The 24,031-nt window shown below is 47.5% G+C and overlaps 1 protein-coding gene across 5 annotated transcripts in view; it reads left to right on the top strand.

The window, feature by feature from the left end:
- The first annotated feature begins 10,476 nt into the window (after nt 1-10,476).
- ADARB1 (adenosine deaminase RNA specific B1) overlaps nt 10,477-24,031 on the top strand; it is a 225,857-nt gene continuing 212,302 nt past the window's right edge. For all 5 annotated transcript variants that reach the window (XM_029068635.2, XM_029068636.2, XM_029068639.2 and 2 more), the window contains exon 1: nt 10,477-10,606. The gene's annotated coding sequence lies outside the window, so the exon portion shown is untranslated. The remainder of the gene's footprint in view (nt 10,607-24,031) is intronic.

Here is a 24,031-nt window from a genome sequence, read left to right as displayed (position 1 = left end):
CTGCAAGAGAGGGGCATGGTCGTGTAGAAAAGGCACCGGCTACTGAGCTAGAAGGCTTGGAATCAAATCCTTGCCCGGCTCCTGACGCCGGGTGACTTTGGGTAAGCCAAACTTTGGTGAAACCGAGGGTGGTACTTCTCTAATGAGTTTATTCGAGTATGATGTCTTTGTGAGGAAGACGAGGAATTAGCTGAATTTCGGTCTCTTTTATAATTGGCGACTGGAAATTATGCAGTATCTATCAGCTCTATCAGCTTTTTAGCACATGCTCAGTTGAATGGAATGTCCATCCTGGGCATTACGACAAAATTTAGATAAAACAACCCCCCCTCCCCCGCTTTTCACCCGTCTCATTTCCATCTCACCCGGCCCTTGCTCCTGGCCTCAAGCACATCCTCATTCCTATTTCCATTTCGGCCCCTGTCTGAATCATGACCCCATCCTTGGCTCGGGGCCCAGCTCCTTGTCCTACCCACGACCCCAACCAACCCCAACCCCAAATAACCGGGATTCTAGCCCAACCTGCCTGGGAGGTTAGAAGAAAGCAACGGGCTCGGAAGAGACGGCAGCAACGGTGGCGAGGGATACCCACTCCCCTTGGACTTCTCCCCTTCTGCTCCTAATCCCCTCCGTGAGGCCTTTCGAGGGGACATTATGGAAAGCTCCACCTTCAATAGGAGGAAATCCTGCTGCGATATCAACCGCACAATCTTCGGGACACACTTCCTTTCAAAAATGCTACTTGGAGAACATCAATACTCTCCTCCAAATGGCCTCCTCCCCCACTATTTTGACCTCTTTGGTGTACTCCTTCTCTCTGTCTCTATCCCTATGCTCATCTTCGGGGACTTCAAGATCCTTGTGGATGTTCCCAACAACATTCCTGCTTGCCCGCTTCCTCTCGCTCCTCAATTTCACCAACCTCCTACTCCAACCCTCCTCTCCCACTCGCCAACGCAGACACTTGCTTGATCTCATTATCTTTAATCACTGCGTAATCTCCAATCTCCTCAACTCTGAAATCCCACTATCTGACCACACCCTTCTCACCTGTCTTCTCTCCAATACACCCCCTCCCACAAATCTGTCCTGTTCCCCTACAGAGACCTCCAATTTCTCTACTCCCTCCAATTTTCCAATGTCATCATGCCCCATTTGGTCACCGTATAATAATGTTGGTATTTGTTAAGCGCTTACTATGTGCAGAGCACTGTTCTAAGCGCTGGGGTAGACACAGGGGAATCAGGTTGTCCCACGTGGGGCTCACAGTCTTCATCCCCATTTTACAGATGAGGGAACTGAGGCACTGAGAAGTTAAGTGACTTGCCCACAGTCACACAGCTGACAAGTGGCAGAGCTGGGATTCGAACTCATGAGCCCTGACTCCAAAGTCCGTACCCTTTCCACTGCGCCACGCTGCTTCTCTATCCAACCGTAGAGAACCGTGGTTCTCTACCGTATCCAACCTAACTGCTCTGGATGCATAAATTAATTAATTAATGTTGGTATTTGTTAAGCGCTTACTATGTGCTGAGCACTGTTCTAAGCGCTGGGGTAGACATAGGGGAATCAGGTTGTCCCACGTGGGGCTCACAGTCTTCATCCCCATTTTACAGATGAGGGAACTGAGGCACAGAGAAGTGAAGTGACTCGCCCACAGTCACACAGCCGACAAGTGGCAGAGCTGGGATTCGAACTCATGAGCCCTGACTCCAAAGCCCGTGCTCTTTCCACTGAGCCACGCTGCTTCTCCATGCTTCTCCATTTCTCCATAAATTCATGCCCTCAGGTTTGCCCTTTCTACTGAATTCAACTCCCTGTCTTCCCTATCCCTCCTTCGATCTCATATTGACAACCCAAAGCCCTGGATCACCTCCACAGTACCCTTCCTCTGCTTCTGTGCTCGAGCCACGGAGTGCCGCTGGAAGAAATCCAGGCACCGGGCCGACCTTGTCCATCTCAAACTCATCTCCAATGGCTATAACTTTGCCCTCTCCCCCAGCCAGCAACATTACTCCATTTTTATTGACTTCCACACCCATTGTCCACATGTGCTGTCTCAGACTTTTAACTCCCTCCTCAGGCCCCCTCTCCTCTTGCCCCTTCTCTTGTCCCTAATGACCTCTTCCCCTATGCCACATATTTCATTGATAAAATTGAAACCATCAAGCATTATTTCCCCCAGTTCTCCCCTGCCTGTCTCCATCCCACCCTCCTCCTTCCCCATTTTCAACTAACCCAAACTTCCCAGGAGTTTCTCAAGAGGCCTCCTAATTTCTCTTAAAATCTAATCCCTTCACCTGCATCTCCGACTTCATTCCTTCACACCTTATTAAAACACTTGCCTTCTCCCTTCTTTCCTCCCTGACTGCCATCAAGTGCTCACTCTCTTTTCCAATGATTCCTTTCCTCCTGCTTTCAAACATGACCATGTATCTCGTCTCCTAAAAATAACCTCTCTTGTCCTCAGTGTACCCTCCAGCTACTGTCCCATCTCCCTCCTACCATTTCTTTCCAAACTCCTCATTTATACCTGCTGCCTCATCTTCCTCTCCTTCGATTCTTTCTTTGACCCCCCGGAATCTGGCTTCTGTCCCCTCCACTCCACAGAAATTGCCTTTTCTAAAGTCATCAAAGAACTCTTTATTGTCAAAACCATTAGCCTCCATTCCATCTTAATCCTCCTCAACCTCTCAGCAGACACAGACGCTCACTGTGGACCACCCCCTTCTCCTGGTAACACAATCTGAGCTTGGCTTCAGTGAAACTGCCCTCTCCTGGTTCTCCTTCTGTCTCTCTGGCTTCTCCTTCTCAGTGACCTTTGCCAGCTCCTCCTCTCTCTCCCACCTTCTTAACTCTGGGAGTTCCTCAAGGCTCAGTTTTGGGTCCCCTTCTATTCTCCATCTACACCCACTTCCTCTGATAACTCATTTGCTTCGACAGCTTCAACTACCATCTCTCTGAGAACGATTCCCTAATCTACCTCTCTTCCTGACCTCTCTCCTTCTCTGCAGTCTCACACTTCCTCCTGCCTGGAGAACATCTCTACTTGGATGGCCTACCGACGTCTCAAAGTTAACATGTCCAAAACAGAACTCATCTTCTCATCCAAACCCTGTCCTCCCCTTGTCTTTCCCATCACTGTAGATATCACCACCATCCTCCCGGTCGCAAAAGCCCGTAACTTTGGCGTTATCCGCGACTCATCGCTCTCCTTCAACCCCCATATTCGTTCTGTCTCTAGATCCTATGGGTTCTACCTCCTCGGCATCACTAAAATCCACCCTTCCCTCTCCAGCCAAAATGCTATTACGCTCATCAGGCATCGTACTCCACCTTGACTGTAGCATCACCTCCTTTGCTGACCTCCCTGCCTCCAGCCTCTCCCCACACCAGTCCTTTCTTCACTCTGCCACCTGGATCATTTCTCCTCACATAAGTTCAGCCCAGGTCTCCCCACTCCTCAAGAATCTCCACTGGTTGACCATCCACCTCTGCATTGACAGAAACGCCTTATCGTAGGCATTAGATCACTCAATCGGCTTGGCCCCTCCTAATTTATATTGCTGATTTCCTACTACAATCCAGCCTGCACACTTGGCTCCTCAAACGCCAACCTACTCACTGTGTCTCCATCTCATCTCTTTCACCACCGCTGACCCTTGCCCACTTCCTCCCTCTGGTTTAGTGTTCCCTCCCTCTTCAAATCTGAAAAACCATCACTTTCCCCATTTTCAAAACCCTACTAAAATCACATCTCTCCCAAGAGGCCTTCCCCGCTTAAGCCTGCACTTCCCCAATCGCCCTCCTTTCCGCGTTGCCCATGCATTTGGGTCTATACTCCCTTGTCTTATTCCTTTGAGTCGTCTCCGACCCGGAGCGACGCCACAGACACCTCTGTCCCGGAACGTCCCACCTTCATCTGCAATCGTCCTGGTTGTGTATCCATAGTGTTTTTTGGTAAAAATACAGAAGTGGTTTACCACTGCCTCCTTCCTTCCGCGCAGTCAACTTGAGTCTCCGACCTCGACTCGCTCCCGTGCCGCTGCTGTCCAGCACGGGTGAGTTTTGACATGTAGCAGATTGCCTTTCACCTGCTAGCCACTGCCCAAGTTAGGAATGGAAAGGGGAGGCCTCTGCCAGACTTTTCCTCCCGTAGTCGAGACTGGCAGATTATTGAAACCCTCCAGGTGCGACCCTGAGAGGGGCTGTACTCCCTACTTTTGATATTCCTTCCACTTCCAGCCCCAAAGCACCCATGTACCTATCCTTATATTCTGCTATTTCCTCCATCTGAAATTTATTTAAATGTCTGTTTCCTCCATGCTTGGCACACAGTTAGCACCTAACAAATGCCATCGCTATTAGTAGGCTGTAAATTCCTTTTGGTCAGGGATCATTTCCAACAAGTAAGCCCGTCAGTGGGCAGGGATTGTCTCTATCTGTTGCCGAATTGTACATTCCGAGCTCTTAGTACAGTGCTCTGCACGTAGTAAGCGCTCAATAAGTACTACTGAATGAATGAAAAGTCTGTTCTACTGGACTCTCCCAGGTGCTTATTACAGATTTTTGCACACAGAAAGTGCTTAGGAAATACTATGAATTGACTGATTCGTCCTCCAAACTTCCAGTAGCATCTCTTGCTTCTCGAATAAAATGAAAGCTCCGGACTGGTTTCCTCTCTCCATTAGCTGGTTCTCTGTTCTCCTGTTACATCCCAGTCTAAATGTGCTGCTCCTCCCCAGCGTGTTTCCTTTCTTTCTCTTGCTTTTGACTCAACCACCTCTAACCCAGTTTCTCCACTACGAATGCACTCCTCAGCTCCATCTAGTGAAACCCTGCCTCTCCCTTTTTTCAAAGGCTTTCTGAAAAAAACCACCTCCTCCATGAAGTTTTTCAGATTATTTTGATTACTTCTCCCACCATCCTAGATATATCACCACCCTCAGCTACTTCGGCATTCAAAAACAGCCTTTCATGGCATAGCGTCATTCACTTATCTACTTTTTATGTTTTCCCATTATTTTACAATCATTAATTATAGCAATACTAAGGGGAACAGTCCCGTCAGCGTCACCTATGTCTCATTTTTCCCGTGAAACGATGACGTGGGATCACGAACGTTGAAGTCCTGGAAACGATTCTGAAGCAATGCGTCCTGCAACACATGTTTATAGAACGGATGACAGCAGAATACCCAAATAGCTGCTGTTTGGTGAGCTGAGGGGTGATGGAAAGCCGGGAGGAAAGAGGAAACGGTTTTCGGATGTTGTGAAGGGCAGCCATGGACAATGTGGTACGGCAGCGGCGTGTTGGAAGACAACAGCAGCGGAATGGTTATCGTAGAGAGCTACAGTGAGGAAGGAAATGCCTCCTTTCGAACAGAGGCTGGAGAGGATCGCGAGCCCGACGACAAACCGACAACAGACTCAGCCACAGCGACGCAAACACATAAAATTCCAAACCCTGTCCCGGATCACTCACCTCCACTTCGCAACTCACCTTCAAAAGTTTCCAAAAAAAAAACACTGCCTTTTCCCAGAAGCATTTTCTAATTAATCCCCGCCTTCTTGGCCGTGTCATCCCATTAGCCACCTTTAGCATTAGTGTCTATTTATTCAATTGCCTCTTTTCATTTTTGTCAGGTCTATACTGTTAATCTGTAACCTATAAAATTTTTGTAATTCAAGTCTGACTCTTTCCTTCATTAGCCCCTAAGATAATAATAATACTAGTAATGTTGGTATTTGTTAAGCGCTCACTACGTGCAGAGCACTGTTCTAAGCGCTGGGGGAGATACAGGGTCATCAGGTTGTCCCACGTGAGGCTCACAGTTAATCCCCATTTTACAGATGAGGAAACTGAGGCACAGAGAAGTGAAGTGACTTGCCCACAGTCACAGAGCTGACAAGTGGCAGATCTGGAATTCGAACCCGTGACCAAGATCCTTGAGGGCAGGTCTTGTGTCCTTTTAGTTTTAGTCTCCTCCCCCAACATTAGTAAAATTCACCAACTTTGAAAGCGAAGGATAAATGGTAACAGACATACACACATACACTTATATGTATGTATACACACATGAACACGTATAAATATATAATTTGCATATAATATATAGTTTATATGTAAAATATACTTTATAGGTGCTTATATACTATATCAATTATAAATAAATATATCATTTTTCCCCCAAACAGCATCCTACACCTCACCGTGCTGCATTCACTCTGGCCGCTACTGGGTTTCGTCCACCAAATTCTTGCGTGCGTTTCATATTGCGCAGGAGTCTTATACACCTGGCAACTCGCATATTGTGCCAGCGGGAACATGACTGTCGGGGACAAAGGAGCGTGAGTTGTGCCGTACGAACCACTAGCACTGTAGTCGAGACCTTCTAACAGAATCTCGGCCCCAGGTATTCTTGCCTGGGCCAAAGCTCGTCGGCACAGGAAGACTCCACCATCATAAACACGTGTATGTTCCAATTCACAGTCCCGATTATTAGGGCTGCGTAACTTTTGAGAATTCACTACTTAGAGTAGTCGGGGAGGGTGTAAGAGGGGGGAAAGTGCACTTGTCAGAGAAGCAGCTTGGCTCAGTGGAAAGAGCCCGGGCTTGGGAGTCAGAAGTCACGGGTTCAAATCCCACCTCTGCCACTTGTCAGCTGCGTGACTGTGGGCAGGTCACTTCACTTCTCGGTCCCTCTGTTCCCTCATCTGTAAATTGGGGATGAAGACCGCGAGCCCCACGTGGGACAACCTGATGACTCTGTATCTCCCCCAGCGCTTAGAACAGTGCTCCACACATAGTAAGCGCTTAACGGATACCAAACAAATACCAATGTTATTATTTGGTATTCCGAGCCATAGCGACACCACGGACACATCGGAACGCCCCGCTCTCCATCTGCAGTCGCTCTGGTCGTGGATCCAGGGAGTTTTGGTAGAAATACAGAAGCGGTTTCCCATCCTTCCGGGCAGTCCACTTGAGTCTCCCCCCTCGGCTCTCTCCCGTGCCGCTGCTGTCCAACTTGGGTGAGTTTTGACTTGTAGCAGATGACCTTCCCCTCGCTTGCCACTGCCCAAGGTAGGAATGGAACGGACGGGCCTCTGCCTGACTCTCCCTCCCATAGTCGAGACCGGTAGCGGACTGGAAACTCTCCAGGTGCGACCCTGAGAGGGAGGGAAAGTCCACCACCCTACTAAAATCGTATCTCCTCCAAGACGCTATCCTAACTCCTAACTCTGTATATACTCCTAACCGTATATATTTTCATTACCCTATTTATTTTGTAAATGAGATGTACATCACCTCGATTCTATTTATTTGCTATTGTTTTAATGAGATGTTCATCCCCTCGACTCTGTTCACTGCTATTGTTCTCGTCCGTCCGTCTCCCCCGATCAGACCGTAAGCCCGTCAGACGGCAGGGACTGTCTCTATCTGTTGCCGAATTGTCCATTCCGAGCGCTTAGTACAGTGCTCTGCACATAGTAAGCGCTCAATAAATACTATTGAATGAATGAATGAATTCTGACTAATTCCTCATTTCCCCACCCTATTCACCCTCCCTCCTGCATCATCTCTACCCAGTGGGACTTATGTACATATCCTTATGTTCTGCTGTTTTGCCCCTTGGTGATTTTTTAAAAATGTCTGCCTCCCCGCGCTAGACTATAAGCTGCGTGAGGTCAGTGATCTATTACCCTATTTATTTTGTTAATGAGGTATCCATCCCCTTGATTCTATTTATCGTGACTGTCTTGTTCTCGTCCGTCCGTCTCCCCCGATTAGACCGTGAGCCCGTCAATGGGCAGGGATCGTCTCTATCTGTTGCCGAATAGTCCATTCCGAGCGCTTAGTACAGTGCTCAGCACATAGTAAGCGTTCAGGAAATACTGTTGAATGCATGAACGAATGATCGCGTCTGCCAAGACTATTACACTGAAATTCTCCCAGGACCGTACCATAGTTCTCCGCACACGGAAAGCGCTCAGTAAGGAGAAAAGCAGCACTTCCTAGTGGCTAGAACAACGGACCTGGGAGTCGGAAGGACTTGGGTTCTAATTCCGACTCCGCCACTCGTCTGCCGTGTGATTTGGGGCAAGCCGCTTAACTTTTCTGTGCCTCAGTTACCTCCTCTGTAAAATGGGGATTGAGACTGTGGGCCCTGTGTAGCATATGGACATGGACACGTGGGAAATGGACCCAGACTGTGGGCCCGTTGTTGGGTAGGGATTGTCTCTGTTGCCGAATTGTACTTTCCAAGCGCTTAGTACAGTGCTCTGCGCACGGTAAGCACTCAATAAATACAACGGAATGAATTCTTGTGCATATTTGTATATATCATTTATTACTCTATTGATTTTGTTAATGATGTGTATATATCTATGATTCTATTTATCTTGATGACACGGTCACCAGACTACTTGTTTTGTTTTGTTGTCTGTGTCCCCCGGCTAGACGGTGAGACCGTTCTTGGGCAGGGATTGTGTCTATCTGTTGCCGAACACTCCAAGTGCTTTTGGGCAAGTCACTTAACTTCTCGGGGCCTCAGTTCCCTCACGTGTAAAATGGGGATGAAGACTGTGAGCCCCACGTGGGACAACCCGATGACCCCGGATCTCCTCCCCCAGCGCTTAGAACAGTGCTCTGCACCTAGTAAGCGCTTAACAAATACCAACATTATTATTATTATTATCCTCGATGCCTCGGTGACCTCCTCCGTCAAAGGGGGGTGAAGACTGTGAGCCTCACGTGGGACAACCCGATGACCCCGTATCTCCCCCAGTGCTTAGAACAGTGCTCTGCACCTCGTAAGCGCTTCACAAATGCCAACATTATTATTATTATATTATTATCCCAGAGCTTAGAACAGTTCTCTGCACCTCGTAAGCGCTTGACAAATGCCAACATTATTATTATATTATTACCCCAGCGCTTAGAACAGTGCTCTGCACCTAGTAAGCTCTTAACAAATACCAACATTATTATTAACAAATGCCAACATTATTATTATAATATTATTACCCCAGCGCTTAGACCAGTGCTCTGCACCTAGTAAGCGCTTAAAAAATGCCAACAATATTATTATTATATTATTACCCCGGCGCTTAGACCAGTGCTCTGCACCTAGTAAGCGCTTAACAAATGCCAACATTATTATGAACAAATGCCAACATTATCATTATTATATTATTACCCCAGCGCTTAGACCAGTGCTCTGCACCTAGCAAGCTCTTATTAACAGATGCCAACATTATTATTATCATATTATTACCCCAGCGCTTAGAACAGTGCTCTGCACCTAGTAAGTGCTTAACAAATGCCATTATTACTATTATGATTATTATTATATTATTACCCCAGCGCTTAGACCAGTGCTCTGCACCTAGCAAGCTCTTGTTAACCAAGGCCAACATTATTATGATCATATTATTACCCCAGCGCTTAGAACAGTGCTCTGCACCTAGTAAGTGCTTAACAAATGCCATTATTATTATTATGATTATTATTATATTATTCCCCCAGCGCTTAGACCAGTGCTCTGCACCTAGTAAGCGCTTAACAAATGCCAACATTATTATGAACAAATGCCAACATTATTATTATTATCATTATATTATTATCCCGGCGCTTAGACCAGTGCTCTGCACCTGGTAAGCTCTTATAAACAAATGCCAACATTATTATGAACAAATGCCAACATTATTATTATTATCATTATATTATTCCCCCAGCGCTTAGACCAGTGCTCTGCACCTGGTAAGCTCTTATTAACAAACGCCAACATTATTATGAACAAATGCCAACATTATTATTATTATTATTAAATTATTACCCCAGCGCTTAGACCAGTGCTCTGCACCTGGTAAGCTCTTATAAACAAATGCCAACATTATTATGAACAAATGCCAACTTTATTATCATTATTATTATATTATCACCCCAGCGCTTAGACCAGTGCTCTGCACCTGGTAAGCTCTTCTTAACAAAGGCCAACATTCTTATTAGCAAATACCAACATTATAATTAATAGTAGTCAGGGCCCAACCAATGCCATCAGGATGATTCCTAACGGTCCCTGGGGGGGGGGGGGGGGGGGGAGGTGTGAAGAGGCCCCCGCGGCACGTGCTTCACGCCCTCCCGCCCCTGGGCGCGAGACCCGGCCGGGAGCCAATCAGGAGGCGGGATCCCCTCCCCCACCCCGCCCCGTGGTTCCAGGTGGCGGGCGCGAGCCGCCCCGCCGGCTGCGGACCAATAGGAGGGCAGCATCGCCGCCGCGCGCGCCCGCCGCGCGCCCGCCTCGCGCGCCCGCGGGAGGCCGGGGGGCCCTCCGGGCTTGCGGGGAGGGGGGCGGGGCCCGGCGGCGCGCGGGCGCCGTGACGTCACCCGCGGCCGGAGGAGCGGCCCCGCCCCCCTCCGGCGGGAGGAGGGGGGGGCGGGCCGGCGGGCGCGCGCGCGCGCGGGCGCGCGCCTGGGGGTGGGGGAGCGTGCGGGGGAGTGTGCGAGCGGCTTGCATCGCTCCCGCACCCTCCTCTTCCTCCTCTCCGTCCTGGAGGGCGACGGATCGGCGGCGGCAGCTGAGCCGGGCCCCATCCCCGAGGTGAGCCGGATGCCGGGGCGCCTCCTCCCGGGCCGTGCACGCTGCACAGCGCTTCGCTCAGCGCTCCGCACCGCCCGTGCAGGGAGGAGCTCCCCCGTGCATGGACGCTTCTGGAAGCAGGAGGCCCCCGGGGGGGGGGGGGGGAGCTTTCTGCAGCCACCCGGGTGCAAGGGAGGTGGTGGATTAATTTGATTTTTCCAGCTCCTCCTGCACCGGAGCTCCTCCCCAATCCCTCTCTGCACCCTCATTCTGCAGCCGTGACCTCCGGGAGCTGCGAGCATCCTTCCCCGTCGGGGACCGGACCTCGCCCGGGGTGGGAAAGGGACCTGCCCCTCTCCCTTCCCCTTCTCCCGAGCGAAAAATCAATCCCTGGTCTGCTCCGAGCGCTGAGCACTCTGCAGAGCACTCTGCCTCTAGGGTAACCTCGCCCTCCCCCCCTCCTCCCCCGGTGCATAGCGCAGCGAGGAGCAAGTTGCATGTGCGGTGGCATGCGTTGCAGGTCCTGGGGACCGGGGGTCCTGCTCAGGGGGGTGAAAGAGGGATTTGGAAAATTAGCAGGAGTGGGAAAAGGGGTGGAAAAGCACCTCAAATAGGCCAGAGGTGCGTTGTAGGCCGGGGCTGCCCCTCTCTTGATTAAGGGGTTCGGGATGAATGATGATCATGGTATTTGTTACGGTGGGTCGAGCACTGGGCTAAGCGCTGGGGGATAGAAGGTGAGGAGGTGGTCCCACGTGGGGCTCACAGGCTTCATCCCCATTTTACAGATGAGGGCGGTGGGGTGGAGGTCCAAGGTAATGAGGTTGTCCCACTTGGGGCTCGCAGACTTCATCCCCCTTTGACAGATGAGGGAAGGGAGGCCCAGAGAGGGGAAGGGACTTGCCCCAAGTCACCCAGCTGACAAGGGGCAGAGCCGGGATTAGAACCCGTGACCTCTGATCCCCAGCCCGGGCTCTTGCCACTGAGCCGGGCTCCTTCTCCGGTGACTCTCGGGTCCTTTGAAGTATCCTGAGATTTGTTTTTTCCAGGAGTCATAAGGTGGGTGAAGGTCTCCTCTTCTTCATTTCTTGGCACCAAAGCCTTCGGCATCCCGATCCAAGAGGTTAGCGTCTGCTTTTTGTTGCCCGAGTGAGAGCCGAACTTGCGGACGGGCTCCCCGGTTCATGCATTCAATGGTATTTATTGAGCGCTGACTATGTGCGGAGCGCTGGACTCAGGAAGCTACACTTTGGCAACAGAGAGAGACCATCCCTGCCCAACGGTGGGCTCGCGGTCTCAACGGGGGAGACAGCAAAGCAAAAGAAAACAAAAACAAGACATCATCGAGATAAACGGAATCAAGGGGGATGTACACCTCATTTCAGGGTGAGAAGAGAGTAGCCCTGGATCCGATTGGATGAAAGGATCTGTTGGAAAGGATCAAAATAGGCCCAGGTTCTTTTAAGGGCACATTTGAGGAAATACATTCTTCCTAAATGGCCTTTTTAGGGGGTGGAGAAGTTTATGCCGTAGGTCTACCATCCCGATCTTTATTCTTAATAGAAATGACAGCCGAGGTTTTGGATCGCCGGAATGTATCATTTATCTATCTCAAACGACCGACTTCCCCACCTGACTTTGTACAGAAGTTAAGAGGAAGCCAGATTGACAGAGTTCAGTGACTTCTTGTCCCCCGTCCCCTAATCTCTAGACCGTGAGCCCCGTGAGGGGCAGGGACTGTGTCCAACCTGATTAATTTGCATCTACTCCGGTCCTTGGTACCGGGCTTGACCCGGAGTAAGTCTTTAAACACAATGATAAAAACAGTGATTATTGGAGGCAGGGTTACATTTGTGTCCTGGCCAAAGGGCAGGTAGGAGAAAGAAAAGAAGTGGAAGGAGTATGTATTTGTATTAACATCTTGATCGCAGTTGATGGGTTTAAGGTACACGGGCAGAAATGACCGGTCTCTTCCAAGAATCCGGGTCCCAAGGCCCCCTCTCCCGAGCTGCTCGGGCAGCAGTCCCTTTGGAAAACCGTCGTCAGGAGCTTTAGCTCTCCATTGCCTTTTTCCCAGCTGCGTTGACGGTTCTGGGCCCTTAGTCCTCAGTCCTTCTGCCACTTCAGCTTCCAAATCATTTTTCCCCCCCCTCCCTTGTTTTTCTTCTTCCTCCGTCCCTTCCCCTGCCTCTGATCCTGCCCTTGTCTGTCCTCTGGCCCGGCCTTCCCTGACGATCAAACCCCCGGAGTCTTCTCCGGGTCAATTAGGGAACCCGGAGGGGACCCAGATGTAGGTTTATGTAGAAGTTCTCAGGGAGCATCTCACAGCTAAAGCACCTAGAGCAATAATGATAACTGTGGTATTGGTTAACGTCTGTTTTAGCGTTAGCTAGGTGAAAGTGTTCGAGAGCTGGGATGCAGCGACAGAATGATGCTGATAGGACTTAAGTCCTTTGTGCCCAAGCCCCGTGCTAAATGCTGGGGTAGCGACAGGGTATTCGGATAGGGCACAGACCCTCTTCCACATGGTGCTCAGAGTCACAGGTTTGAGAGGCTGGTGTCCTATCTGCATTTGACAGATGAGGAAGCTGAGGCACGGGGAGGTTAAATGACTGGCCAAGGTCGTACAACAGGCCCCCGGGCAGAGCTGGGATTCATATCCAGGCCTCCTGACTCCCAATCCCATGTCCTTTCCTTGAGGTCACTCTGCCTCCAACCACAGCCTTGGACGCTGTGCTCTAAGCAAGTGGTGGAGATCGCAGCGTGGATCAGTGGAAAGAGCACGGCCTTTGGAGTCAGAGGTCATGGGTTCGAATCCCAGCTCTGCCACTTGGCAGCTGTGTGACTGTGGGCGAGTCACTTCGCTTCTCTGGGCCTCAGTGACCTCATCTGTAAAATGGGGATTAAGACTGTGAGCCCCACGTGGGACCACCCGATTCCCATGTCTACCCCAGCGCTTAGAACAGTGCTCTGCACAGAGTAAGCGCTTAACGAATACCGACATGATTATTATTAATACTTTATACATGATGATCAGAACTCAAAATATACTTTGGCTAGGAAATAGCCTCGTTAAGTAGTCTTTGTCTAAAGGATTAAGTGGATTCCACTAGAGAAACCATCATTGGGCGTCAGGTAAAGGTAGTCAAGAAGAAAGGTTTTACTGCAGAGGTCATTGGTAAGAACAAAAATTAATAATACTTGTGATATGTGAGAAGCACTTACTGTGTGCCGAGCACTGGACTAAGCAAGGATAATTAGGCCGGTCGCAACCCCTGCCTCTGTCATGGAAGCAGCTTGGCTTAGTGGGAAGAGCATGTTCCTGGGCGTCCTACAACCTGGGTTCTAATCCTGGCTCTGCCACTTGCCTGCTGTGTGAACTTGGGCAAGTTACTTCACCTCTCTGTGCCTCAGTGTCCTCATCTGTAAAATAGGGATTAAGACTGTGAGCCCCATGTGGGACACGGACTAGGTACCACCCATTTAGCTTGTATCTACCCCAGAGCTCAGTACGGTGCCTGGCACTTAGTAGGCGGACTCGTGTATAAATCTGTAATATATTTATATTAATGTCTGTCTACCCCTCTAGACTCTAAGCTCGTGGCGGGCAGGGAACGTGTCTGTTATGTTGCTATAGTGGACTCTCCCAAGTGCTTAGTACCGTGCTCTGCATACAGTAAGCGCTCGTTAAATGCAATTGATTGATTCTCTGTCCCTCAGTTCCCTCATCTGCAAAATGGGGATTCATTTCCTATTCTCCTCCTTACTGAGAGAGTGAGCCCCATGTAGGACCTGATTATATCTCCCCCAGCACTTAGAGCTGTATGGCACATTGTCAGCACTTAACAAATATTTTTCTAATTATTATTCTTATTATTGTTGGTCTCACAGTCTTGGACTGGTGAGAACAGTGTTAATAATAATAATCATGTGGTATTTGTTAAGTGCTTACTACATGCCAGGCACTGTACTAAGCGCTGGAGTGGATTCAAGCAGATGGGGTTGGACAAAGTCTCTGCCGTAAGTGGGGCTCACAGTCTCGATCCCCATTCTACAGATGAGGTAACTGAGGCACAGAGAAGTGAAGTGACTTGCCAAAGGTCACACAGCAGACAAGTGGCAGAGCTGGGATGGGAACCCATGACCTCTGACTCACAGGTCTATACCCTCTCCAGTACGCCATGTGTGTTTTCCTGGTCTAGTATGTGAAACCTGAGGTCAGGCCTGTATCCTGATATTTAATCAATCAGCCAATGATATTTTTGAATGCTTATTGTGTGCATAGCGCTGTATTAAGACCTTGTGAAAGTACAGTACAGAAGAGTTGGTGGACATCAGCCTTACCCCCAAGGAGCTAATAGTCTACGGGGGAAGCCATAGATAGGGATAGAGATAGGGAAAAGAGAATTATAAGAATATTTCATTCATTCATTCATTCAGTAGTATTTATTGAGCACTTACTATGTGCAGAGCACTGGACTAAGCGCTTGGAATGGACAAATCGGTAACAGAGACAGTCCCTGCCTTTTGATGGGCTTACGGTCTAATCGGGGGAGACGGACAGACGAGAACAATAGCAGTAAATAGAATCGAGGGGATGAACATCTCATTAAAACAATAGCAAATAAATAGAATCGAGGTGCTGTACAACTCATTAACAGAATAAATAAGGTAATGAAAATATATACAGTTGAGCGGACGAGTACGGTGCTGAGGGGATGGGAAGGGAGAGGGGAAGGAGCAGAGGGAAAGGGGGGAAAAGAGGGCTTAGCTGAGGGGAGGTGAAGGGGGGGTAGAGGGGGAGCAGAGGGAAAAGGGGAGCTCAGTCTGGGAAGGCCTCTTGGAGGAGGTGAGCTTTATTTACATAAGTTCGTTGGGGAATCACAGCCAAGTGAATAATTGACACAGAGGAGGGCAGAGAGGGGAAATACAGAACTTAGTTTGTGAAGGCCTTTTGGAAGAGATGCGGTTTTAGGAGGTTTTTGAAGGTGGGGAATGGCCGACTGTTGGATACGAAGTGGGAGGGAGAATGTGGCAAAAGGATTGATGACGGGATAGATGAGATCAAGATACAGAGAATAGGTTGGTGTTAAAGGAGCAGAGAGTGTGGGTTGGGTTGTAGTATTCCTTCATGCATTCAGTCATATTTATTGAGCGCTTACTTTGTGCGCGGCACTGTACTAAGCACTTGGGAGAGTGCAATACAACAATAAACAGACACGTTCCCTGCCCACAATGAGTTTACAGTCTAGTCTCCAGTTACGTACAAAAGTGCTGTGGGGCTGGCAGGGGGGATGAACGAAGGGAGCGAGTCAGGGCGATGCAGGAGGGAGTGGGGGAAGACGAAACGGGGGCTTAGTCCGGAAAGACCTCTGGGAGGAGATGGGCCTTCAGTAAAGCTTTGAAGGGGTGGGAGAGTCACTGTCCTTTGGATTTGAGGAGGGAGGGCGTTCCAGGAAGGAGGCAGGACGTGGGCGATGGGTCGGCGGTGAGGTAGATGAGATTTTGAGGCCCGGGGAGAAGGTTAGCATTAGAGGAGTGAAGCGTGCGAGTTTTTGAGGAGTGGGGAAACATGTCCTGAGCGATTTTTTGGAATGATCCAGGCAGCAGAGTGAAGTGTGGACTGGAGAGGGGAGAGGCGGGAGGTTGGGAGGTCAGCAGGGAGGCTGATGCAGTCATCCAGGCGGGATAGGATGAGTCATTGTAGAGAAGCAGCGTGGCTCAGTGGAAAGAGCCCGGGCTCGGGAGTCAGAGGTCATGGGTTCGAATCCCGGCTCTGCCCCCTTGTCAGCTGTGGGACTGTGGGCAAGGCACTTCACTTCTCTGGGCCTCAGTTCCCTCGTCTGTAAAATGGGGATGAAGGCCGATTACCCTGTATCCCCCCAGCGCTTAACAAATACCAATATTATTATTATTAACACGGCAGAGGTTTGGATGGAGAGGAAAGGGCAGATTTTAGCGATGTTGTGAAGGTGGGCCCGACAGGATTTAGTGATGGATTTTGTAGGAGATAGTAGTAGTAGTAGATGAGTGAGGTAAGGTAAGTGGAAGAGAGCTGATGGAGTGCCTTAAAGTCGATGGGAAGGAGTTCCTGTTTGATGCAGCAGTGGATGAGCAACCATTGGAGAATTTTGAGGAGTGGTGGGAATCATTTGTATTTACTGAGCTCAGGGAAGTGAACTAAGAGCTTGTGAAAGTACAACACAACAATGTAGCAGACACCTTCCCTGCCCACAAGGAGCCTACAGTCTAGAGGGGACATGAACTGAATGTTTTTTCAGAAAAAAATGATATTCAAAGGGTTAATAAAGCTCTGCTTTTTAGAGTGCTGGTGATGGGGGAATTATTATAGATTAAGAAAGAGGAAAGCAGAAAGCACATTAGCGTTCACTGTGTGAAAGCATCCACTGTGTGGACTGACTGTAGCTCTCTCGGCTGTAGAGTGTGTGGTCCACCTGAGATTTTTTGCAGATTTGGTTCCTAGTCAGTCAGCACATACAGACTACTAGGCCACTAGGACCTTGTCATAATTTAGAAATTTCCCATTGTTCTTGAGTTGCATCTGTTAATACTTCTCTTCTCATCGACTTCATCAGAATTGGCCGATGGTTGGCAGTAGACTTGTAGCTGTGCACAGGTGAAAGTGATTTTTAAACCTTTTTTTTTATTACTGCTAAAAACCTGTAACGTTGAATAGCCAATATGTCGTGCTTAATTGTTTTCAGTCCAAAATTAACATAGCCTTACACGTATGGATTTCTGGTCACGTGAGCTACTGTCGAAAACAACTTGGGTGCTTCGATTGTGAGCCCAGTGTGGGACGGGGACTTGTCTCTACCCTAACGTTTAACACTTAATACGTTATCTGATCGACTCACCTCAAGTCTTTTGAATTTTCAGTGTTATCAAGGCATTTTGACTTTGTCCCGAGTGAGGTATGTTTTTTCGACTTTCCATTAAGTGAGAATTCTGGAGAGGATGTGATTTGCCTTCATGCTTCAATAGAGAGAGAAAGCATCTCAAAAATTTATCTAGGATTGCAGAGTAAATATTTTTGTACTCAAGTCTTAAATTGATTGGTACCACAGTTCTAGCTGCTCTTACTGTGGAGGATGGGAAAAGTTTGGAAATGGATTCTCAGCTGACTTGTGGGGGTGGAATCTGGTACTATTAAAGTCCTGGGCTTGCAAGAATGATCTATTCAAATATGAGTCGCTGTTCCTTTTCTTAGTACTGTGAACTGCACATTTAGGCTTGAAGAAAAATTCATTTAATTGTAGGGAAGCAGTCGTAAAACCGTGCATTGCACTCCCCCGGGGTACTTCATCGAACACTCGGTAAATACTATTGATTGATAGTAAAAGAAACCTATTGTTAAAAAGATGTGTATAGTAATACATGTATTAGTATGTCTCATAAGTAAGTATTTAGGAGACCAGAGGTATGAATTGAAAATTAGAAGCATAGGAATGTTCAGGTTTGTTTGAAGTTTTAGGAAATGAAAACCATAGTTTTGGGACTATTTAAAATGAAGATGCAGGCGGGCTTGGGTTTATGGCCACCCTGTGGATGCAATTCATCGCGTGCTATTTGTTGATATTCCCCAGGAGTCATAATTTCTGCCCCCATTACATGCAATCACAACTTGTAAATCTGTTGCCCCCATCCCCTTCTCTCCTTGGCTTGCGAATGTTGGGTGGGTGAGGAGGTCGGGGCCGGGAGAAGGGGAAGGGGACGGAGAGAGAGGTGACTGGGAAAAACCAAGCCAGCTCCCACTCCTCCGGGCAAGGAGGGCAGGTAGCAGGACCCGGACCCAGATTCGGGCCACTGGGACTAGTTGGGACTGTGGAAGAGGGATAGGGAGGAAATTGGCCGTACTTGCAGTGATTGAAGTTCAGACAAAGAAAATACTGGATGATGGGTTGGGGAAATGGGAGAGTTTGGAATGCAGGAAAACCACTAGGAACAGGGCGAGGGAATAGGGAGATGGGGATGAATTTTTACATTCCAGCACTTATCCTACCTTGCTGTGATTACTGCGTCAGCCTCGTTGCTGACTGCCCTGCCTCTTGTCTCTCCACATTCCAGTCTATACTACACTTCTGCCCGCCTCTCCACCCCCAAAAAAATTTAGTCCATGTTTTTCTACTTCTTCAGAACCTCCAGCCATCTCTTCATCAAGCAGAAACTCCTTACCAGGGGCTTTAAAACACTCACCTACCTTGCCAACTCTTATTTTGTATCTTAAGATTTCCTGTTGACTCACTTCACTCCTCTAATGCCAACCTACTGCTGAAGCAGCGTGGCTTAGTGGAAAGAGCCTGGGCTTCGGAGTCAGAGGTCATGGGTTCGACTCCCGCCTTTGCCACTTGTCAGCTGTGTGACTGTGGGCAAGTCACTTAACTTCTCTGTGCCTCTTACCTCATTTGTAAAATGGGGATTAACTGTGAGCCTCATGTGGGACGACCTGATTACCCTGTATCTACCCCAGCGCTTAGAACAGTGCTCGGCACGTAGTAAGCGCTTAACAAATATCAACATTATTATTACCTCTGTCTCCTCCGTTTCACCCCAGACAACTTTGCCCACATTCTCCCTCTGCCCTGGAACTCTCTCCCCCTACATATCCAAGAGACCAGTACTCTTTCCACCTTCAAAGCCTTATTCAATTCACATCTCCTCCAAGACGCCGTTTGTAACTAAGTCCTCATTTCCCCCACACTCTCTTTACATCCTGCATCACCTGTGTACTTGGATTTGGGCCCTTGACTCACCCGACTCTCAACCCCTCAACATTTACGTACCTATCTGTAATTTATTTCAGTGTCTGTCTCCCCACCCTAATCAGTCGGTTGAACTTACTGAGTGCTTACTGTGTGCCGAACAGTGTACTAAGCTCTTGGGAGAGTCCGATATACCGGAGTTGGTAGACTTGTTCCTGCCCACAAGTAGATTACAGCCAGAGGGGGAGGCCTACATTAAAGTGAATTATGGATATGTATATAGGTCCTGTGGGTGGGGTAAATAACCTCCTTTTGGGCAGAGAGCATGTCTACCAACTCTTTAAAATTGTACTTTCCCAAGTAATTAGTAAATTGCTCTCCAAACAGTGAGCGCTCAGATATGATTGATTATAATTTTTACCTGCCCCTGGGACTCGGTTGTCATGTTGGGGCGTGCGTGGGAACAGAAGCTAACTGGGTGGACATAAATCAGTGGGAACATGTACCTCATGTTACCGCCATATTTTTTGAGCCACATCCTAGGGTACCATGAGTATTTGTTCCTGTAATACTTTTGCAGTTTTGCAGGTTTGGTCACTGCATTTTAGAAAGAACATACCAGCTGGACAAGGTAGAGAGCAGAGCAGGTCAAATGATCGGGAGTTGGAGCAGCTCTCACCTGAGGGTAGAAGGACGGTTTGGTCCAGAGTGGTGAAGACTGAAGGGAAACCTGTTGGAAAGTCACAGAATCATGGAAGTTGGAACAGAAGATGTTTCAAAGCGGGAAGAAATCCCTCGCCATTAAGGGTGGGGTTGGTAATGCAGGGAATTTGTTATTACAGTGAGTTGTACAATACCAATAGGTTTTAGGAGGATTTTCTTACAATCCGGATGTGAGGTCTGTATTAAGTTGATAAAGAAGAAAGTGTGAATTGTGACAAGGTAGATTCCTAACGTGCTGCATCCAGCTGATTCGTAGGAGCCGCATTGCCTAGTGGAAAGAGCACAGCCTGCAAGTCAAAGGACCTGGGTTCTAAATCCGCCTTTGCCACATGCCTGTCGTGTGACCGGGGAAAATCATTTAACTTCTTTGTGCCTCAGTTCCCTCATTTGTAAAATGGGAATTCAGCACCTGTTCTCCCTCCAGCTTATAATGTGAGCCCCATGTGGGATCTGATGATTTTATATCTACTCCAGTGCTTGGCATATAGTAAGAACTAAACAAATGCCACAGTTAAATACCCCATTTAGTATTAATATTTATCAAGCACATACTGTATGCAGAGCATTGTACTAAGCTGTGGGAAGAGATACGGTGAGCCTGTTCCACTGGACACTGAGGGTTATTAGGGATTAGGTAATGGGTTGGTTAAGCTTATTACAGGCAGGGAATGTGTCCGCTAATTTCTTTTGTATTGTACTCCCCCAAGCCCTTAGAACAGTGCTCTGTACATGGTAAGCGGTCAATAAATACCACTGGTTGATTGGCAACTATACTGGCCTAACCTGGCATTTCTCTGTTTTTATCCTCCCATGATTGGCTTGTGGCTTTTTGTGAAAATGAGGACATTTCTAAATCCACCTACCTATTGTTGTCCTCCATCCTTAAAGAAAAAGAAACTGTTGACTGAAAAATTCACCCATGACCTTAAAGGCAAGTGTGGGGTCCACATATGTGACCGCATTGTTCTTGCACACCCACACAAACGCACACACCCACAGGTACATGGAGGACCTTGTTTAGATTGTGTTTATACATCAGCGGCCACCGTTGTGAAGACTAGTAGAAGTGGCAAGAAAGGACCATGACTAATTACCACCTGGGTATTCTCTTCCAGCCCTTAATCCAGTGCTCTGCACCCTGGAAGCGCTTAATATATACTATTACTGCTATTGTACTTAGAATAAACTTATTTTATAATGTCATATACAATTTTCTAGCCATGGTTCAAAGAGAAAACAGGAAAATGCCCTGGTTACGTTAGGGTTGAAAGGCCCTCCTCTGGTCTAACTGAATTTGAGGAAATTACCTGCCTCCATAAAATAGAAGTGTACTGCTTTTGGAAAAGAAGAATTAGCCTTTTCCTCTAATCATCTTTGGGCCACTTTTGGGAAATGACCTCTTTATTTCACAATTTGCTGGACAGTGTCACACCATCCCTGCTCTGAATTAGTGAGTTGTCAATATTCGGGAACTGAGGTGTGCCCTCAGGCAGCTGCGTATTGGCTCCCAACTACAAAGGCTTGTCTTATAGGATAACAAATGTGAGGCCCACCAGCTTCCCAAGGATAGTCATTTTCAAAATAATTTTCTATTCTGAATGGTAAGAGCTCATTCACCCCTTTCCAACTCCATACTTATCTAGATGTACTTGGACTATGTCAAGAAAAATGGCTTGTCTTTTGTTTTAACATGTTAGTGATAAGTTTAAATTTCAGTTATGGAAAGAGCTCTTGCTTTTCACTGAAAGTGAAGTTCCAATTCAGTGCTCTTCCTCTAGGACTTGAGGACATGACTTTGCTTCATTAACTAACTGCTTGAGGTACTGAACGTATTTCTTGATCGTCTTGCAGAAGCAGAGTTGAAATAGTATTTTCCCATGTTTTAACAGGAAACTCAGCACTCCAAGTATCAGATGGAACGTCATGGGTGTTGAACAGAATCAATTAAGCCTCTCGGAGCTTTGCAAGGTTCACTGTGCTTCCCCTCCGATCGAGCGGCAGAGGGGTTGACCACAGTTAGACTTTCAGGATAATTGGTTCGTTGTGTCCGTAGCTCCTCATCAATTTTAGTAATCTTTGGTAATGTGGACACTTGCCCTCCAGGAACTTTACTTAAAAGTGAAAACTTGCTTCACATAAATCATCTTAGGCTTATTAAATGATAATAACTTTTGTGAGCTATTGACCTGGATTGGCTTCAAACTATTGACCTAGACTTGAAGGCCTCCATTATCATTCCCATGAGTCATCATTTCCTTAATATTTTTCTTAAATGCTTAAAGGACTGTGGCCTTGTTTGAACCAAAGTGTTAGGTTCATTTTTGGGAGCCTACAAAAGTAGAGTCGTTTGTGAAGGAGTTTAGTTTCCTCTTTTGGTTTACTATTATGGATGGGCTTTCTTTTGCGGGAAGAAAAAGACACAGGGAAGCGGCAGTTGGGTTACATAGCCACTCTTTGAATTAGAACATTGCCGATGCTCTCTGAGGTGGAATGGCATCCTTTTTAGTTCTCTGTCTAAGGTACGCTCACTGATTTTTTGTTGTTTTTTTTGTTGTTATTGCCCCTCCCTTCCAGCATAACTTTGCCATCTGTTACTCTGGCCAGAGTACATTTAAAGCCCCATTGTAAGGGGTGTTTGATTCTCTGTGGCTGCTTTGGCAAACTGCCCTTTTGTGTGGGAATGCGTGAAGTTGTTAATTGCGTGTTTTTTGCTGATAAATTTGCTCATTATTAGGTATTGAAATTTTAAACTTAAGCCTCAGTGTTTTAGTTGTGGTGGTTAAATATAATTGAGAGTCAGAAATATATAGCTTACCTTTGGGATGCTTTGAACTCCAAAATACAGAGCTCTGGTATCTCTCTGTAGGAAATATTTTTGGTCCTTAGTACCTGAAGATAACTCCACTGGTGTTGAAATTCAGCCGTGGATGCATTATGTTGCTCCCTGATGATGATGGCATTTGTTAAGCGCTTATTATGTGTCAAACACTGTGCTAAGTGCTGGGGTAGATTCAAGCTAATCAGGCAGGACACAGTCCCTGTCCCATAGGGGGCTGTCAGTCTTAATCTCCATTTTGCAGCTGGGATAACTGAGGCATCGAAAAATTAAATGCCTTGCCCCAGGTCACACAGCAGGTACATCCCTGAGCTGGGATTAGACTCCAGGTTCTCTGGCTTCCATGCCTGTGCTCTGACTTCCAGACTCATTCATTCATTCATTCATTCATTCATTCAATAGTATTTATTGAGCGCTTACTATGTGCAGAGCACTGTACTAAGCGCTTGGGATGAACAGGTCGGCAACAGATAGAGACAGTCCCTGCCGTTTGACGGGCTTACAGTCTAATCGGGGGAGATGGACAGACAAGAACGATGGCAATAAATAGAGTCGAGGGGAAGAACATCTCGTAAAAACAATGGCAACTAAATAGAATCAAGGCGATGTACAATTCATTAACAAAATAAATAGGGTAATGGAAATATATACAGACTCGTGCTCTCTACAAGTACTTAGTACTCTCCCAAGCACTTAGTACAGTGCTCTGCACACAGTAAGCACTCAGTAAAATTCATTGACTGTTAAGCATACAGAACATTTCCTAAATATTTCATCATATTATATTTGGAGAAAGATTTTTTCAGTACCACCTCTCTCACCCATATCTTGATTATCCAGATATTCTTAGCATATTATGGAATGTAAAAAATGTTTGCTGCAGCAGTAAAAGATTCGAAAAGACCCTGACAGATTAACAAAATATCTCGCACTTGCAAATGCAAATTAGTACATGCTAGGATTAAAAGGAAAGAATGGGTGGTTGGGGGAACCTGACCCTGTGAGGGACAGGATGGATCACCAGTTGAAGCAGCGTGGGAATCAGTGTATCCTAGTGAAAAGAGCACAGGCTTGGGAGTCAGAGGACCCGGGTTCAAATTCTGACTCCGCCACTTTTCTACTCTGCGACCTTGAGCAAATCACTTAACACCTTTATGCCTCAGTTAC

This window comes from Ornithorhynchus anatinus, chromosome 7, assembly GCF_004115215.2.
Source record: "Ornithorhynchus anatinus isolate Pmale09 chromosome 7, mOrnAna1.pri.v4, whole genome shotgun sequence".
In the NCBI taxonomy this organism is placed as follows: domain Eukaryota; kingdom Metazoa; phylum Chordata; class Mammalia; order Monotremata; family Ornithorhynchidae; genus Ornithorhynchus; species Ornithorhynchus anatinus.
The sequence above is the reverse complement of the archived record's forward strand: the minus strand, read 5'-3'. Positions and strand labels throughout refer to the sequence as shown.